Source organism: Paramisgurnus dabryanus, chromosome 12, assembly GCF_030506205.2.
Source record: "Paramisgurnus dabryanus chromosome 12, PD_genome_1.1, whole genome shotgun sequence".
Lineage (NCBI taxonomy): Eukaryota > Metazoa > Chordata > Actinopteri > Cypriniformes > Cobitidae > Paramisgurnus > Paramisgurnus dabryanus.
Window position 1 is genome coordinate 635,792 of NC_133348.1, and position 14,473 is coordinate 650,264.

Sequence of the window (14,473 nt, forward strand, 5' to 3'; positions counted from 1 at the left end):
CATGTACACGTCAATAACTGCTTTTGTTCACATACAAGAAAGGGAGTATTCACTAATTATAATTATAATAAAATATGTGCGTATGAATTTGTTATGAAATAATTACCCGAAGCTCAGTGCACAGGTTAAACTGTATCTTGTGCTGTATCTTATAACCTGTGGATTTACCGGGTTTATGTCCTGTATGTGTGATGAAAAATATAAAAAATATAAAGAGTTTGGTTCCAAGACGCAATAAATCCATTTTAACTAATTTGGGTAAAAAACTTGTTTTCTATACCAAGAAAGTGACAAAAGATAAAAGACCCTTATTTTCTGTTACAGACTTTCACATATCTTTTGGTTATAATTAAAATTAAAATCCATAATTTGATTTTCAAATATTTATTATAAAAACTGTTTTTTTTCGTAAAATGCAATAAATCCATGACATTTTTTTTCAAAATGCTATAAATTTATTGAATCAGTATATAAATGTGCATTCATCTTTGCCATGTTATAATCAGTTGACAAGTGGTATACATTGATTAAAAAATAAACATTAATGGCATTAGTCAAAACACTTACTTGTCCTTGGGACGTCGTTGCTGAACTTTTTTGTCAGCGATCAGCTATAAAATATTTTTGTCCTGCTCGATTTTTGTTGACTTCGAGTAAAATAATGAAAAGTTTGTCATGAGATCCCTGGGGTCAATGCGTTAGCATGACAGAAGCTTGATGCTGTCGTGTGAGAACAAGCAACAGCCGGCATTTTTCCTTCGCACAGTTGCCCTTACGTACATTATTCGATTTTGATGAGTTAAGTTTCTTCCCCACCACAGGTTTATCAATGCCATCAAAAGTATTATTTTATTTTTGCTTGTTTATTGATCACTAAGTACAGAGTAGATGAGAAAAACTAAGATTCCATTTGTATTTGTTGAGCGGATTTATTGCATTCCGCAGAGAAGGAGGACTGGCGTTTATCGCGTTTTGGAAAAAGAGGGAGAAAAGATGACAGAATAACACGCCGGATATCGTATTTTGCATAAAATTAAGAATTTACACTGCAAAAAATGACTTTCTTACTTAGTATTTTTGTCTTGTTTTTAGTAAAATTATCTAAAAATTCTTAAAATAAGATGTATTTTCTTGATGAGCAAAATGACCTAGGAAAATAAGTTTAGTTTTTAGACAACAAATATAAAATTCAAGCGAATTTGTGCTTCAAACAAGCAAAAAAATCTGCCAATGGAATAAGAAATTTTTTCTTGAATTAAGTGTTTATTAAAAAAGTAAACTTATTTCAAGAACGGCGAATCACAGGACCGGAGATAGATGAAAAGTTGTTGTTTAAAAGTGCATATTTTTTATTTTTCTTGTCAAAAATGACAATCATTTGGCTAGATAAGACCCTTATGCCTCATTAGAGATCTTTTACAGTCCTTTGAAACTCCATTGAAAAAAACTTTTAAGTGTTGAGTTAACTGTTAAGTGTTGGGGTCCATTAAAGTCCTCAAAAGTTTCCTCAAAAAACAAAATTTCTTCTCGACTGAACAAAGAAAGACATCAACATTTTGGATGACATGGTGGTGAGTAAATATCTGGATTTTTTTTTAAAGAAATGGACTAATCCTTTAAATTGTAAATCAAATTCCAATGAATGTCATCATTGCAAAATTATACACCAATTTATATTATTTTATATCCCAATATTTTAAAGGGCAACTATAGTCCGATTCATGATTTTACATTTCCTTTGGTGTGTAAGTGTGTTTTAGTACATGTTAAGTATATGCAACCCAAAGGAAACGATAAATAGTTATCATCTCTAACATAAATCTCTTTTCTTGGACTATAACAAACACACAGATTGTAGGCAACAGTTTACTTCCTGGGCTTGTTGACATAGAAGACCGACATTATCATAATTCCTCCTGCTTGGACTCACAGCCTGTAAGTTAACTTCTGTCAGCATTGCATTGTGAGCAAATCTTTCAAACATGGTAAGGAGCGTCACCATGGCCGGACTTACCATTGGGCTTGAGTGGGCTTGAGCCCAGGGGCCTCGGCCAATAGGGGCCTCCGTGCTTGCTTGCGTTCGTTTGATTTGTTCAGTCGTTTTCATTTTTTATTTTACAGCCTATTGGTTGGTGCAGAATTGTTTGGTGCTGCATTTAATTCGTTAATATATATATGTCAGTCATCTTGGTGCTGAATATGACGCGCTGAGTTTACTGCTTTTGAAACCCATAGATGCAAGTACAATAGCGAATACGCGAAATGCGAGTCATGAATGAGCTTTACAGATAATGAGAAAGAGCAACGCGAAAATGAAGCGCTCAGTATGAAAAAGATTACTAGAGTAGCCTATGGTCTTGTAACTCAGTTTTTTTCTTGTTTGTTTGTAATCTTACGTGATACGCCGGTATACGCAGTATATCCACTAGTAATGGTCAAGGATTTCCGTATACCCATTTAAAAAAGCGTGAGGATACTTAACAGTGTGTGACAAACCTTTGACACTTTCATTCATAAATTGACATCTGAATCACTCACCATTCACATGCTGCACTTGCTACTTTGGCGGGTTTAACCTCATATACAGTCGGCTATTTGGTATTTAATGCATTTGACTTCATGCGGCACTGCGCGATCCGATCATTATATGAAATCAAATTATCACGCCGCAAAAGTGATTGTAAAGAAGACGGGTGTTTTCTAGTGGTTCCACAACAGCCAAAAGAATGACATCAGAGTACCGCGAGAGCGATTCGAGAAATCAGACGGGGAAGTCTGCTTTCTAATCGCTCTCGCGGTACTTTGACATCACCAAGCGGTCTGCGTAGCGCCAAATGAAATCCAATCTGTTCGCAGTCTGCAGTTCACGCAACAAACAGTTTCTGTGGAGAAATAAACGAGTGAAGCAGAGCTACGAAACATAACAAAATCCGGAGAGTTAACAACACACATATGACTATGTCAACATTTAAATCATCAGTCCAGTTTATTACTTCATCTGGAGGTGAGGATTCACTAAATTATGGCCATGTTGTTGTCCTGATGGTTTTTGATATAATCCACTAGCTAGCCTAACTTTCCTGTAGTTTCTCTTTCAGCATGTTTGCTAACAGAATCACAGTTTAAACTTCTGAAAAGTGTTCATTTTTATATCTACGTTCAAGGTTTTAATGTATTACGTTCATATCAGACGCAAAAATTAATTCATGATCATCTTCTCTACTTTGGTTTTTGGTGTCTAATATTACATGATGGTCTTGTCATAATTATTAAGTAACATCCTAAAATCTTTACTTTTTCATTCTTAAACACTGCACCCCTTGTACGCTATTTGCAAAAAAATACACTTGTTGATTATGTTTATAACATTATATGGTGTGTAATAAGGTGAATGTTTATCAAGACTATTATTATTTTCTTAAGCTAAGTCTTACACAATGATTTTAAATGTTGTTATGGGGTATTTTTTAATGTGCATGATTAATTTGGATTTGTGACATCCCTAAAAATACATGATTTAATTTTAGACTGGGCTTATGTTCTGCTTTAGAGATATAGGGGCAGTTTCCTAGTCAGGTCTTATCCTAGTCCCAGACTAAAATGCATGTTTGATCTGTCTTAATTTAAACACATCTTGCACTGATATATCTTAACATTGTCTCAAGACGCACACCAGTAATGTTTTTTGTAAGGTTTGTTTGTAAAAACTACTTGAATGCCCTAATAATAACCTATAGCAATAGGCCTAGTGCTGGATTAATCTAAACCCTGTCGGGAAAAACTTCCCTAAAATATAGTTCTATGATATATTTTTTATTTTAGGTTGTTTACTGTATGTGTGCACTCTCAGAAGATAATTTACACAAGCTGTCACTGGGGTGGTACCCTTTCAAGTAGTACACCTTTGTACCTAAAGAGTGCATGTAATGGGAACAAATGTATATATCTGTACCTAAATAGTAAATATTAGGACCCATTTAAAGGGTACCATCCTAGTGACAGCTTTTGTACCTTTTGTTCTGAGAGTGTAGGGCCCAAAATTTATTCAAGCCCAGGGGCCTCCACCCTGGTAAGTCCTGCCCTGAGTGTCACACTTCCGGCAGACGTCAGAAGTATTCAGGCCAATCACAACGTACAGATTATCTGGCCAATCAGGGTCACGGGACTTTTCAGATCGATGAGTTTTGTAGAAAATCCAAGCGTTTGAGGAAGACAGGGATATCTGGAGCTAGAAAAATGTATGGTATGTAGAAAATAATGTTTTTTTTCACCATTAACCACACAAACACACTGTACCAAATACACAAAATAATGTTGTTTTTAGCAATGAAATAGGTGCACTTTAATGAAAATGTGTGTCTTAAACTAGCTAATGCCATTGTGACATTTGGTAGTGTCATTTATGATACCTGAGTTTAACCCACATAAATGAAATTTCAATTTGCAAACACCACCATCAACAGATAAATAAATGCTTGTTTATTTTTAAATAATGAATATTGTTTTAACTGTTAAATACACATTTAAAGCATAAGAAAAATGTAATTGCTACAGTATTGCCTAAAGGCCCGTATTTCCCAGAATACTTTCTAAGAACTTTACTAAGAACTCCCCAGTTCAGTTTCTAAATTCAGTCTTTTATTGTTTATGAATCCTTTCTGATGTCACAGCACATCATGTCAAGCCAATGGCATAAGGGTCCTATCTAGCAAAACAATTGTCATTTTTGACAACAAAAAAAATATGCAAAGGAAAATTTCAAACAATATTCTGATATGTTTTTTGGCTAAATACAAATCTGTAACCACATATTTCTCATATCAAATGTTCACAAATCTTAATACTGGGTAGGACAACCAGCATTCCATTTGCATAGCCCAGGTTGCTTAGCAGCAATAGCAAAACATTTACCTGCAAAATTACATTTAAAGTTTCCAGTATTATGTTTCTTGTTACAGTATTTTATCAATCACAGGATTTCACTCTTTAGAGACATACATAAGAAGAGAAGAGTCCTTGACAATGTTATGTGCTTTGTGCAGGCATTTATATGGTAAAAAGGCTTAACCAGTAATGATGTGTTCAGATGCCAGGACCAGTGGTGGCGTTCACGAAAACCCAGGGTATGGCAAAATTTCATCGTACAAGAAGGCCATTCCCAAATAACGGATCTATGAAACCACATTATATGTGTACATCCTCCACCAACCTGTACAAAATCATACTAAGATTGCACGGATGTACACTTACAGACAACAATACGGAAGCATACAAATAAATATAGAAACTGAAAATCATGGTAGATAAAACAAGATAATATCAAAACAAAACATACTGTGCCTTCACAAATCTTGTCATGACAACCGCCAATAAACACTTTATATAAACAAACAATAAAGACTTTTAGTCACTGGCGCTGTACCCTAAGTTTCCGTTTGGTATCTTTAGAGGAATACAAAACAATACACAATTTTGGGTAGATTACTGTACCTTAAGGACCTACATTGGTAACACTTTATTTCGATAGTCCACTTTAGACATTTTACTGATTATAAGAAACTTTGCAACTACTTATCAACTACTTATCAACTACCAATCTTTAGATAATTAGTAAACTGTCTGCTTAATATCTACTAACACTTGATTGCGATGATATCTCAACAGACATTCAACTGTCTAGAAGTATCTTTGCATGTGCATGTCAACTTATTCCACTAACCCAAACCTCTTCCCTAACCCCAACCCTTACAGTCTACTAATACTCTAATGACAGTTAGTTGACGTATAGTTGCAAATTATTGAAAGTTAGTTGACATGTAGTTGCAAAGTTATTTATAGTTAGTAGAATGTCTAAAGTGGACTATCAAAATAAAGTGTAACCCCTACATTGTTAGAAAAAAGTCTATGTACCCTAGCTGTCAGTGGGGCAGCACCCATTAAAAAGGTAATTGTATGGACCATTAGGTACAGATAACATTTAGTACCAATATGTACCTTTGAGATACTAATATGTATTTTTAAGGTACTGATAAGCTCTGTTTGGTCCCAGTATGTACCTCTGAGGTACTAAAATGAAATCCTTAGGTGCAAAGCTGTACTTTTTGAAAGGGTACAGCCCCAGTGACAGAAAAGGTACAGTTTACCTTTATTTCTGACAGTGTATTATAACAGCAGCCGTCATCATGAGACCTCCTGCAGGGGAAACCCACTATTATAGATTGTGTTCAACTTCAAGCTGCGCTGCAAGAACGACAGGCTGATGACATCAAAGTACAGCGAGGGTGAGTCGAGAAATCATCGAAAGAGTTTGCCTTCGAACCACTCTCGCGGCACTTTGATGTCATCTGCCTGTCGGTTCCTCTGTTACAGCATGAAGTCGAACACACATGTAAATTTTCTCTATTAGTGATGTACCAATGTTCAGATATGTTCTACTAATAATATTTAAAAGGATCTTTAATGAGCATCATTATAGCCTGTTGATTTCTGGTGTTTTGTATGAATGCTAGGGTATGCTAGGGCATAAACAAACGCCGCCCCTGGCCAGGACAGATCCTCAGATATGTGGACAACTGGAGAGACATTCTACTTTAGTCCTATTGATAAAGATAGGGATGTGACTGCTGCTTTTAGACTTTCTAAAGTCCACAATAAACTCTTTGGTTTTTAAGACTTGAGGGTGAGGTTGTTGGAAGAGCACAAAGCGGACAGGTTTTGGATCTCCTCCCTGTAGGCCGATTCATCATTGTTCCTGATCTGGCCAATCACTGTGGTGTCATCTGAATTCATAAACACGGCATTTTACAGTAATGCTATTGCTTTAGTTTGCAAAGCATGAGCTAACTAACATTATAAGTATTTTTTATTTTGTCAGATGCATGTTTTTGCTGATGCTACACGCTTGCAGAGAGCCCAAAAGGGGAGTTGTTTAAAAAGAACCAGTGGGCTGTTGATTAGGTGTCCCATGGGTGGGTTTGTCCAAAAGAAAGAAATGTCCATTTGTTTCAATACTTATGGAGGGCACTGTACAGTACAGACATCCTGTTTCCTGTTAAAATAAAAATATCATGCCAGACATAACAGAGAAACCATAAGGTCATTACTCTAAGCATAAAGAATACAAATACAAAAACAATAAATGCATAAAGAATACATTTCTATTACAATACATGTAAGAATCTAAAAGATGTACCTTTCCCACACCCACTAGTTAACTTGTAAGCAAACCAAATATATATCTATATATTCTGTTTAGTTTCATATTTATGTTTGCACGTCTATGATAATCCTTTTCAGGGTGCCATCTAACATATATTTCATTGAAGATGTAAAGATATAAATTTCCTTTACAGTATTGATTTTTCGATTAATCGTTTTTTAAAACGTGGTCGATTAAAAATCGATTCTCAAAGAGCAGAATCGATTTTTTTATTTATTTCTGCAAACATTGAACGGAGGAATTGGAAGCATTTTAGATTTCGCAAGCAAGACATGTTGTGGCTTTTAATTTCCTTTTATTTATTACCCACTTGTAAACTGCTGTTCACTGTTCTTTTTTATTAATATAGTATGTGTATTAAATCTATATTCATTGAGTTGAATCGAGAATCGAGTATAAAAACTTACCTGAGAACCGGAATCGAAATGTTAATCGAGAATCGGAATAGAATCGATTTGATAGCTTGTGAATCGAAATCGAATCGATCTGGAACATCTGAATCGATACCCAGCCCTAGTATTGATATGGGCTAAAATATCTTTAGTACTTCAAGGAAAAGAAAATAAGTATGTGTATGTGACCCAATCTGTGTAAACCAAGCTAGTCATTTTTCTTTTTGAAGATTTACTGTTTTCTACATAAAATCATCTATCATAATGTAAAGAACATGATAAAGATTGAAATCAATAAATAAAATCAAACTTTAATGCTTGTTATCTCAGAAGAGTTTGATTTTAAGACTTTAACCTGGTTTTTACAGACAAGGTCACATATTGTAGTAAAAATGCATAGACCTTAAGCATCTAGTAAAAGATGCATAGATCTTTCCTTGAAGTACTAAAGATATTTTAGCCCATATCAATACTCTTTCAGCATACAATTAACTAAAAAATAAAATTAAATAGTGCCAATCAATCAATAAACATACATTTAATCTAAAAAGGACAATAATCTAAACACTTCAAACAATAAACAACAGCTATGGCAATTTGGCAAATATATTCAATTGGCAAATATATGCAACGCATTGATGTACTGTAATGCAAACAATGCAACTAATTCAACAAATTGTGATGAATACACAACCCATTACATTAATTTCCATCCACTCTTTATGCTGAAACACAGTTAATTACAGATAATTATTGTTAATGTATGTATGCATTGATTCTGTCTTACCTCGCAACTGCAGCAACCACTAAATGAAACCATAAGTATGCTAACTAGCGTCTCAAGATTTTTGTTTCCTTGTTACGTGACCCACCCACAAAATCTTCCTGGAATGAACATGTCATTGTATAGGTTGCCACAGTAATGTGACTGTGTGCAGGTCACCTGCTAAACTAGTTTGATTCTTTCTATTATTTCCTCGTTCCCCTGTGTGAACAGAAAAGAGGGTTGCAATGCATACATAAAAACATTGTAAGGTCATTGTGTGCTTCTTTATAAGTGTAAATCACATACCTGTACTGTATGCAACCAAAACATGACTAGCATGTTAGACATTGTTTTCCTTAGGCATATTACGTATAGATGTATATTAAATATATGACCCTGACTGTGACATTCAGACCAAAGTCTCAATCTTATTATGAGATTTGGAGCATCAAATGTGATTTCATTCATTGATTTTATATTTATATTTTCCCAGAATATTCTTTATGTAAGATGACTTTATGTTGAAAACAGTAAATCACAAGAAATACTTTTGCTGGTACGCTTTTAATATGACACGCATTGTAGTACTGTCTGAAATTCACAGAAAATAAAGAAGAGCTGTAACTTCCTGGCCACTATTGTTTCTGGGCTTTTGCATTTTGTATTAAGTATTTAAATAAAATCAATGTCACAATGCTACAAATAAGAAATCTACGCTCCAGTAAGCACCATGTTTACAAGCAACATGTTTTCGTCTGTGACCCTGATAAGTCATCTATTTTGGCATCACATGCCTGCCTTGTCTAATACAACTGATAGTAAACCACAGCACAAGCAAACACAATACAAATAAGAAAATGCAACAATATGCAAAAACGCAATATGCCAGAGAAGTCCGATTTCTGTTCATCACCTTCTTCAGTTACTAAAAATAGACTTATTTTGTTTTACTAACAACATTACTTTAATAATTATTTGCAATTAACATTATATTTAGATATGTATGTTTAGAATTTAACTTCAATGTAAAACATATTAATCGACAACAATAATAATAATCGTAATTATCAAGGTGAATAATCGTCAAATCATGCAGCCCTAGTCTGAATACACATTCACATTCAAAGCAGAAATATACGGACTACCGGCACATCCAGGAACTTGACCGTAAATTTCGTCACCGCCCCTTTTTGGGGGAAAACAAACTAGTTTTCCCCCAAAGTGGGCGTGAACCTGTTCAGAGACATTCTATGACGTTGCGCCGGTTGTGCGTATGCAGCAACAAAGCAGCCAAGGTTTTTTAATGACAGCTGCTAATGTGAGGCTGCATTTTTTTGCATTGCTAAAATACCTTCCTGGGAGCGTTTCCAACTTGGCAATCAGACTTGCCTTACTCGGTTTTACTCGGTCTCTCTCTCTCTCTCTCTCTCTCTCTCTCTCTCTCTCTCTCTCTCTCTCTCTCTCTCTCTCTCTCTCTCTCTCATATTTCTAAAGCATTCTGAACCAGGGACGTGCACAGGGGGGTTGCTCAGGTTGCCCGGGCAACTGCCCATATGCCCTTCTCGACTCAAGTTGCCCTTCCGAGGTGGAAAAAATAAATTGTACTTTTACTTCGTTTACACTATGCAGCGTTCCTTCGTTACTGTATTTTAATTAATTACGAAATTTGTATTTTATTTTTAAATTGCTATCTTGTGTTTCTGGCGTATTCGCGAATTAATGACTCGTTTGAGTCGATTCCTTACAAAGTGTTGCAAATAAACGAGTCTTTTGAGTCGATTCTTTACAAAGCGAATGGGCCAAACGTTTAAATTGGTTCGCGAATCAGTTTGAATGAATTGTTCAGATCGCTGCAAAAACGGAATCGTTCGAAGCTGTTTTACTCGTAACCTATGTAGAAACACGCAGAATATAACCAGTGTTGGGTGACGTGGAAATGAATTTACCAATCTTTTAACTAAAAGCAAAACTTCACACATGTACCCGCCATTACATACACGCGACCTGTTCGTCGTCAGACACAGTTAAACGCGTGCAACCTCCAGAAGCATTGCAGCACAGATTGAAGAAAATCCATCGATGATTGACGTCTGATTCGCTGTATACTGTACTGTATATGATGAAAGTGATTCTCACAAAACACACGTGACATGACAACGTAAGAAAACATGAGTTTTGTCTAAAATCATTTTTATGTAAGTGTAAACTGTCAATGTCCTCAGACCATCTTAGGAGATTCCAACTTTATACATATGCAAAACTGTTGTCAGTTTACTTGTCTGATATTTCAGCTATAAGCTACATCAACATGAGACTAGAGTTAATTTGTTAATTTGAAATGCTTGTCTATTCTGTGTTTGTATTCTTTTTTCTGTACTGTTTGTGTATGTTGCAGTTTTACACATACTGTAGAAGTGCCCTTCATAAGTTTTCTTCTGTTTGTTGTGGAGTCAAGAAATGTTTAAACATAAAAACATGAGACAAAAGTACAGAATCTGTCATATAATTTTTTTTTAATGGTCACTGAGCTGTGTCCTGATTGTTTACAGATGAAAAGCATAAAATGTGTAGGAACAGTTTGATTCACTTATGTGCATTTGTGTACAACACACATAAGTCAGCATTTAATGCTGTTGTTCTTTGTTGTTAAAGCATGTATGTGTTGAAACATAAACAAAGGTTAATAAAATGTGACATTCTAAACTTCTGACATACTGATACTTATCTTACCAATTTCTGGTCTCCACAGCAAACAGAAAAATCTTGTCTTTACAGTTCTGATACTTATGGAGGGCACTGTATTGTGTGTGTGCGTGTATATCTAGATTTATTTTTTCATGAGTAACTAGTAACTCACTACTTGACTATTATTTTCATTACATACTTTTTACTTCTACTTGAGTAATTATTTATTTAGTTACTTGTATTTTTACTTGAGTAAAGTTTTTGGCTACTCTTTCCACCTCTGTTAAAATCTTCATGAATCTAGGCTGAGTTTGCCACAGTTAAGCCTAAATAATCAGACAGATAGCAGCTAGCTACAGCTTGGAGACAAGCAGCCTAGGCTACAATTTTTTTGGTAGGCATTAGGCAAACATGTTTGCTGATTTTAATAAAGACCATGTTATTCTCAGTCCTTCATATAGGCCGTGAGTTAAAAAAAATTTTTTGGGGGGGTGCCCTTTATTTAAGTCAGAGCAACTGCCCCTAAAAATTCCTGTGCACGTCCCTGTTCTGAACTAACCACAATAAACACACCTCATTCAAACAAGCTGAAATTATATTTTACCCTGTCTGTGAAAACCTATCTTATGTAATTTTTTTGTGATTACTATTTTTTTTTCACGAACATTCTGTAAAAATATATCATTTGATATCAATGACAAATCAATCTTTGATTGTTGTAATCTCAAAATTACTTATGAAACTTAAGTCTGGATTTCAGACAGGGTCACATACTGTATACATAGGAGTTAACAGTGGAGACAGTTAATAAAAACCAGCAACATGCAGTGCAACCAGCAGGAAATCTAACTACAGTGGTAATAACAGTCCTGTGACCTGCTTCAGTGATTGTACTCAAGGCCGCCTAAATGCACGGGCTAACCTGGGCTGAAGCCCAGGGGCCTCCCAAGTTCAGGGGCCTCCCAAGTTCACGTTCATATTGTTTTGTAACTTGTCAGGTTATCTGTCAATCAATCCAACTGCACGTTACATGGCTGCTGATTGGTCCGTGGTAATTTACCGTGAAATAAAATATCAGACGTAACAGATTTTTCTATTCCGCGTAATGTAATTAAGTGCGCATTGTCAACTTGGCATTCCTGCATGTTAGACTGAGTGTGACAGAGAAACGGGAAATAATCCACCGACAAATGAAAGAGTAATTTCTGAAATTTCATAATAAGCACTGAGGTGCAGGTCTTTCTTTCGCGCGCGCTCTCGCTCGCTCTCTGGCATACAGAAGTCTCTATGTGCGCAAGATACTGTGCCGCCAAATAAAGAAAGGAGTTCCCGCACATAATGCTGTTAGTTGTTATAAAGTTTAAGTTTATTTGCGTTTATATCAGTGACGCGTGCGCAGCTGGAGCGCTGTAGTTTGACGCGACGTTAGCTCACAGTACACACATCTGTTGGTTTAGAAAGACAACGCAACGGTAAATGTGCAAGTCAAAGCGCGACAAGACCATCTCAAATGATCATCCCCTGATAGCACCATTCTTATTTATAATCTCCTTATCTAAAGATCTTATATACAGGTATGTTCCCTGTCTGTTTTGTGCATATTTATACGTGTTCATTTTACATGCGTAGTATAAATACTAAATACAATGTATACTATATCTTCAATAGCCTACAAAATAAATAACTGATTAAAAAACAAGATTATGCCTATAAAGACTAATCTTTTGTTAACATTAATGCATTTTCACTTTAAAACTAACTTTAACTTCTTATATTTTTAAAACTGTGGTGAGCATTTAGTTAGTGAGTGGCAATTTTCTGCAAATTTGTATATTCCAAAAACTATATAAACATAAAGCTTATAAACATATATACTCTCACACATTTTGGTTTTATTTTCACCAAGTTGCTGTGTGTGGTTGTTAAGTGTCTTGTGTTTATGATCAAGTGGGCTCAGTGTTATGTTAATAAAGATATTATGGTGTTTTCTGGGTCAAAGAGGTAAAACTCACTCCTTTATGTATTGAAAGAAACGAATGCATTTTGTGATGTAGATTAACTAGATATTACAATATTTTTTTTAAAATGAGACTATAAATTGAGGGTATGGGGGGCCTCCAAAACCTCTCAGCCCCAGGGCCTCACATTAGGTTAAGGCGGCCCGGATTGTACTGGTTTATTGTGACCCTTTAAATTTACTTTGCCTTGTTAACTTGAAGAATGCTTGCTTTGCACCTTTACTGGCCGGCAAAAGCTGACTGAAAATAACAACGAAAACTGTAGCCTAGATACCTGTTAAACGGTCATCAACACGTCTCTTTCATTTACTCACCTTCAGACTGTTCACAGTGTTCTAAATAAACTCTATTACACAGCGTACTGTTTAAGGAAACGGTCATTTTCAGTGGTGTCCAAAATATTGTACAGGTGCACTTGCTGTATTTAATCTCGTGATGCACTGAAATAACGAGTACAGCCAATGTTTATTCACATCATCCACTGTGAGGCTCGCGCCAAATTAATTCCCGCGTCTTGACACAAGATGGCGCCCAAAAGTCTTCTCATAGAGGGTATGCACATGACGTCACCGTCGGCGAGAGGCGTGTTCAGATGTACAGAAAACACATATGTAAGTTCACTAACACTAAACCACTTTTTAATGAATTTCTGAAATAATTTAACATGTATTTAAATACTATTGAATCCTCACTGAACAAAAAAAAAAAACAAACAAGAAAAAACGACTTTAATATGTAAAGACTTTAAGTTGTATACTTAAACTGACACATAACTTCTTACTCTCTCTCTTTTTTTTCTTTTTTTTCTTATTGTCCCTTTTTGTTTTTCCTTGTTTCTTTTAAAATATAAAAAAAATGCTAAATAATGTTACATGCTTTTTTTTATAAATGTTTATGTTACAGTTTATACAAATGTTATATTTATATAATGTGTATAATGTTTATACTGTGACTTTTGTACTTTGTACTCTTTATTGTTTATCAATAAAAAAATGTACAGATTAAAAAAACAGGATTAATTCTTAACCCAGGGTAAATAATAATCAGTGTGAAACATGAAACAAAATAATGCAGGATTGTTTATAGGGGTATAAATGGCCCAAGAATTCCTAGAACCAGATAAGTTAACAATTTTTAAAGTGATCAATAATTCAGTATTTAATGGTTTTGTAGTGAGCAAAGCCAGCAGTGCAAATGTTGAACCTCACCCACCATCTGTTTTCACTGCCCTCTCCAAGAAAAGATTTTAGAATAGTATGTTTGACTAAATAGTACTAAGATGTTCAGTAACATTTAGGAATTTTATTTAGATAATACTTAATAGCAATCCAAACAGATTACAGGTTAAAAACTAGTTATAAATAAAACAAATGAACAACAATTCCTAACTTAT

The 14,473-nt window shown here is 35.0% G+C and overlaps 1 long non-coding RNA gene across 1 annotated transcript; it reads right to left on the reverse strand.

Moving 5' to 3' along the window:
• Positions 1–4,616: 4,616 nt before the first annotated feature.
• Positions 4,617–13,474, reverse strand: LOC135738177 (uncharacterized). Its single transcript, XR_012338067.1, has 3 exons — positions 13,395–13,474; positions 8,399–8,596; positions 4,617–7,048 (listed from the first exon to the last, which is right to left on the reverse strand). It is a non-coding gene; the product is annotated as an uncharacterized lncRNA (long non-coding RNA).
• Positions 13,475–14,473: the final 999 nt, after the last annotated feature.